The following is a 6,414-nucleotide window of genomic DNA, read 5'->3' on the forward strand; positions in this document are numbered from 1 at the left end:
TGCATCCATTTCTTCCAGGTTATCTGATCTGCTGGCATATAGTTGCTCATAATATGTTCTTATAGTTGTTTGTATTTCTTTGGTGTTGGTTGTGATCTCTCCTCTTTCATTCATGATTTTGTTAATTTGGGTCCTTTTTCTTTTCTTTTTGATAAGTCTGGCCAGGGGTTTATCAATCTTGTTAATTCTTTCAAAGAACCAGCTCCTAGTTTCGTTGATCTGTTCTACTGTTCTTTCGGTTTCTATTTCATTGATTTCTGCTCTGATCTTTATTATTTCTCTTCTCCTGCTGGGTTTAGGCTTTATTTGCTGTTCTTTCTCCAGCTCCTTTAGGTGTAGGGTTAGGTTGTGTATCTGAGACCTTTCTTGTTTCTTGAGAAAGGCTTGTATTGCTATATACTTTCCTCTTAGGACTGCCTTTGCTGTATCCCAAAGATTTTGAATAGTTGTGTTTTCATCTTCGTTTGTTTCCATGAATTTTTTTAATTCTTCTTTAATTTCCTGGTTGACCCCTTCATTCTTTAGTAGGATACTCTTTAGCCTCCATGTATTTGTGTTCTTTCTGACTTTCCTTTTGTGACTGAGTTCTAGTTTCAAGGCACTGTGGTCTGAAAATATGCAGGGAATGATCCCAATCTTTTGGTACCGGTTGAGACCTGATTTGTGACCTAGGATGTGATCTATTCTGGAGAATGTTCCATGGGCACTAGAGAAGAATGTGTATTCTGTTGCTTTGGGATGGAATGTTCTGAATGTATCTGTGAAGCCCATTTGGTTAGTGTGTCATTAAAAGTCTTTATTTCCTTGTTGATCTTTTGCTTAGATGATCTGTCCATTTCAGTGACGGGGGTGTTAAAGCCCCCCACTATTATTGTATTGTTGTTGATGTGTTTCTTTCCTTTTGTGATTAATTGACTTATATAATTGGCTGCTCCCATGTTTGGGGCATAAATATTTACAATTATTAGATTTTCTTGTTGGATAGACCCTTTAAGTAGGATATAGTGTCCTTCCTCATCTCTTATTACAGTCTTTGGTTTAAAATCTAATTTGCCTGATATAAGGATTGCCACCCCAGCTTTCTTTTGGTGTCCATTAGCATGGTTAATGGTTTTCCAAACCCCTCACTTTCAATCTGGGGGTGTCTTTGGGTCTAAAATGAGTCTCTTGCAGGCAGCATATCAATGGGTCTTGTTTTTTTATCCAATCTGATACCCTGTGTCTTTTGTTTGGGGCATTTAGCCCATTTACATTCAGGGTAACTATTGAAAGATATGAATTTAGTGCCAATGTATTGCCTGTAAGGTGACTGTTACCGTATATTGTCTGTGTTGCTTTCTGGTCTATGTTACTTTTAGGCTCTCTCTTTGCTTAGAGGACCCCTTTCAATATTTCTTGGAGGGCTGGTTTCGTGTTTGCAAATTCCTTTAGTTTTTGTTTGTCCTGGAAGCTTTTTATCTCTCCTTCTATTTTCAATGACAGCCTAGCTGGATATAGTATTCTTAACTGCATATTTTTCTCATTTAGTGCTCTGAAAATATCATGCCAGTCCTTTCTGGCCTGCCAGGTCCCTGTGGATAGGTCTGTTACCAATCTAATGTTTCTACCATTGTAGGTTACAGATCTCTTCTCCCGAGTTGCTTTTAGGATTTTCTCTTTGTCTCTGAGACTTGTAAGTTTTACTATTAGATGTCGGGGTGTTGACCTATTTTTATTGATTTTGAGGGGGGTTCTCTCTGCCTCCTGGATTTTGATGCCTGTTTCCTTCCCCACATTAGGGAAGTTCTCTCCTATAATTTGCTCCAGTATACCTTCTGCCCCTCTCTCTCTTTCTTCTTCTTCTGGGATCCCAATTATTCTAATATTGTTTCATCTTATGGTATCACTTATCTCTCGAATTCTGTGCTCATGATCCAATAGCTGTTCATCTTTCTTTTTCTTAGCTTCTTTATTTTCCATCATTTGGTCTTCTATATCACTAATTCTTTCTTCTGCCTCATTTATCCTAACAATTAGAGCCACCATTTTTGATGGTACCTCATTAATAGCCTTTTTGATTTCAACTTGGTTAGATTTTAGTTCTTTTATTTCTCCAGAAAGTGTTTCTCTAATATCTTCCATGCTTTTTTCAAGCCCAGCTAGTATCTTTAAAATCATCATTCTGAACTCTACTTCTGACATCTTACTAATGTCTGTATTGATTAGGTCCCTGGCAGTTGGTACTGACTCTTGTTCTTTTTTTTTTTTTTGAGGTGATTTTTTCCGTCTTGTCATTTTGTCCAGAGAATAGATGAATGAGAGAACAAAATGCTAACAGGGTAACAACGTCCCCAGAAAATATACACTAAACAAATCAGAAGATACCTGAAACTGGGGGAAAAGGGAAAGAGAGAAAAATGAAAAAGAAAAAGATAAGGATAAAAACAAACAAACAAACAAAAAACAGAATATGATCAAATATGATCAGGCTGGTACATAGATCAGTGCCACACACTAGATTTTGGGCATATTTTGGTCCTTTAGAAGAAAGTGACTCAAAATTTTAAAGAAAGAAAAACATATATGTACAAAAATGAGGGTTAACATGACAAAGGGATGGAATATGACTGTAAAGATGAAAATATAAAAGATTTTATAAAAGGAATTTATAAGATAAGAAGTTGGTTGAGAAAAGAAAGAAGATGATTGGGGCACCTGGGTGGCTCAGTCGTTAAGTGTCTGCCTTCGGCTCAGGTCATGATCCCAGGGTCCTGGAATCGAGCCCCACATCGGGCTCCCTGCTCAGCGGGACACCTGCTTCTCCCTCTCCCACTCCCCCTGTTTGTGTCCTCTCTCTTGCTCTCTCTCTGTCAAATAAATAAACAAAATATTTTTAAAAAAAGAAAAGAAAAGAAAAAAGAAGGAAGAGGATTAAAAAAAAGGGGGGAGGGAGAGAATGTGACCAGGCAGGAGACTAGAACAGGCCATACATTAGAGATTTAGGGTATATTTTGGTCTGTTAGAAGAAACTGTATCCCAAAATTTTAAAGATATATATATATATATATTTCAAAAGTAAGGTTAACTACCATGAAGGGATAGAATATGACTCTAAAAATGAAAAATAAAAAAGAATTTTTAAAAAGGGATTGATAAGATGTTGTTTGAAAAAGGGAAAAAGAAAAATTCAAAAAAAAGAAAAAAAGAAAATTAAAAAAAATTAACTTTGAAAGATTAAAGAATTATGGTAAAAAAAAGTCCTGAATTCTATGTGCAGTATTGCCCTAGCGCTGGAGATCTCCCGTTCTCCTTGATCGGTAAACTTGGTCTTGGCTTGCTGGCTGTTCGTGCTGATCTTCTGGGGGAGGGGCCTGTTGCCGTGGTTCCCAAATGTCTTTGCCGGAGGCTGAATTGTCCTGTCCTTGTCGGTCCGGGCTAAGCAATCTGCTCGGGCTTTGCCCTTGGGAGCATTTGTTCCCTGCAAGCTTTCCATAGGGTTTTGGGGGACGAGAGTGAAATGGCGGCCTCCCACTCTCTGCCCGGAGGAGCTGAGAACTCGGGGCCCTGCTCCTCAGTGTGCCCCCAGAGAAAAGCAGTCAGTCACTCCCGTCTCCCCGGTCTCCGGCCGCACTCCGTGCTCACCCGGCCTGTGACCGAGCGTTTCTATCTCTGGCACCCGACCCGTGTGGAGTCTCCAAACCCAGCAGATCCCTGCGGTGCGCTCCCACGCCACTCCTCCGGGGGGAGGGAGGGGAGTCTCCCCGGCTCTGCCGCTTGTTGGGTCCCTGCTGGGGGAGCAGTGGCCCGAGTGGGCCGCGGATCACAGTTTATGGCAACCCCGAGCTGAGAGCCCGTGCCTCAGCTCCGTCTCTGCAGCCGGCTTCCCCGCTCCGATACCTGGGGGCTCGGGCGCAGTCAGGCTCCCCCGGTCTTTCTGTGACCCCAAGGGTCCTGAGACCACACTGTCCCGCGAGGGTTCCACCCCCGCTTAGCCACTGGAGCGACGTCCCTCCGCCGAGCCAACTTCTAAAAGGTCCGATTTTGTGCTCCGCGGCTCTATCACTTGCCAGAAGCGGCCGACGGAGGCCCCTCCCCCGCCATCTATCCTCCCGAATATCGCCTCGGATTCACTTCTCCGCACGTCCTACCTTCCAGAAAGTGGTCGCTTTTCTGTTCCGAGAGTTGTTGCTATTCTTCTTTTCGATCTCCTGTTGAGTTCGTAGGTGTTCAGAATGGTTTGATCCCTATCCAGCTGAATTCCTGAGACCAGACGAAATCCAGGTCTCCTGCTCCTCCGCCATCTTGCTCCGCCCTGGGAGATAAAGTTTTAAAATAGCCAATAGCCAATGCCTAACCCAGTGCTTGGCACACAATAGATCCTCAACTTATTTGTCCAACATATATTTCTGTTGAATCATTCAATGCAGTTTTTCATGGGAACCCGTGGGAGAACTTTCTCTCAATAAATATTAGGAAAAGCAGTACTTCTAGTTCATTTTTATTCTACAAATACTGTGGATGTTGTGATGGGTTGTGCTTTCTTTCTTTGCGTTTGCTGTGAGAATGCTTAGAATCTCTGACAACGAGTCATTTTTGTGCCACTCTGTGCCCAGTGTTATTCTCTTGACCTTATTTTCCTTTCTTTCAAATTCCCTATGTGGTTATTTGACCCTTCCTGTATCATTTGTATTTTTCTAGCTTCTTTCAATCCTTCCTGGAAAAAGCAAGCCATAAACATATGAAAAAAATAATTAGGCACTACAATGAGATACCATTTTGCACCCACTGGGATGCCTATAATCAAAATTATGTAAAATACAAATGCTGGCAAGGATGTGGAGAAATTGCAGCTCTCATACATTGCTAGTGAGAATGTGAAATGGCACAGCTGCTGTGAAAGGCAGTGTTGCAGTTTCTCAACAAGTTGAACATAGAGTTACCGTATGACCTATTCCACTCCTAGTTATATACACAAAGGAATTGAAAGCAAGTGTTCAGGTTCGCCTGGGTAGTCAGTTAAGCATCTGACTTGATTTCGGCTCAGTTCATGACCTCGGGGTCATAAGATGGAACCCTGTGCCAGGCTCCACACTGGAGCCTGTTTAGAATCTCTCTCCCTCTCCCTTTACTCCTCTCCACCCCACAACTCTCGCTCACTCTCTTTCTCTTTAAAAGAACAAAAAAAATGTTCAAACACAAATTTGTACATGAATGCTCATAGCAATACTATTCATAATGGCCAAAAGTAGAAACAAACCGGGCGCCTGGGTGGCTCAGTTGGTTAAGCAACTGCCTTCGGCTCAGGTCATGATCCTGGAGTCCCGGGATTGAGTCCCACATCGGGCTCCCTGCTCAGCAGGGAGTCTGCTTCTCCCTCTGACCCTCTGCCCTCTCATGCTCGCTCGCTCGCTCTCTCTCATTCTCTCTCTCAAATAAATAAATAAAATCTTTAAAAAAAAAAAAGTAGAAACAAACCAATTGTCCATCAGCTGATGACTAGATAAACAAAATGTGGTATATCATACAATGAAATATTGCTCAGTCACAAAAAGGAATAAACTTTTGTTATATGCTACAACATGAATGAAACTTGAAAACATTATGCCGGGTACCTAGGTGGCTCAGTTAGTTAAGCATCTGCTTTCTGCTCAGGTCATGATCTCGGGGTCCTGGGATTGAGCCCCATGTTGGGCTCCCTGCTCAGTGGGGAGTCTGCTTCTCTCTCTCCCTCTGCCACTCTGCCTGCTCATGCTCTCTCTCTCTCTCTCAAATAAATAAATAAAATCTTTAAAAAAGAAAAGAAAAGAAAACTTTATGCTAAGTGAAGAGGCCAGATAAAAAGGCCAAATATTGTCTGACTCCATTTATCTGAAATGTTCAGAAGAGACAAACCCATAGAGACAGAAAATAGACTAGTGATTGCCAAGTTGGGGTGGGGGTTGTGTCATTGCTTAATGGGTATTGAGTTTCCTTTTGAGGTGAGAGAAATGTCCTGGAATTTGATAGTGGTGATGGTTGCTTAATATTGTGACTATACTAAATGCCACCAAATTGTATATTTTTAAGTGGTTAGAATGATAAATTTTATCTTACATGAATTTTAACACACACAGACAACATTAAGTTCTTAGGTACTTGGTGCTCCTCTCTTGTAAGGTGATGTGGCTCTGAGGACTGAGGGACTGAGGCTGTCCTGGGTGGTTTGGTGCTAGGACACTCCTCCTCCCAACCAGCCCCACTCTGGTCACTCACCTCTCATCACCTCCACCCCCAAATCCCCCTCTCTGCCCCTTCAAGTCTGAACTTCCCTTCAGACCAAGCATAAGCCTCCAGGAAGTCTTTCTGATTATTCCAAGCATCACTGATCTCTGCTCGCTTTCTTTCTTTTTCTTCCTTCCTTCCTTCCTTTCCTTCCTTCCTTCCTTTCCTTCCTTC

The sequence above is a fragment of the Callorhinus ursinus genome, unplaced genomic scaffold, assembly GCF_003265705.2.
Source record: "Callorhinus ursinus isolate GAN/ISIS: 27379988/994484 unplaced genomic scaffold, GSC_fseal_2.0 scaffold11, whole genome shotgun sequence".
NCBI classification, from domain to species: Eukaryota; Metazoa; Chordata; class Mammalia; order Carnivora; family Otariidae; genus Callorhinus; species Callorhinus ursinus.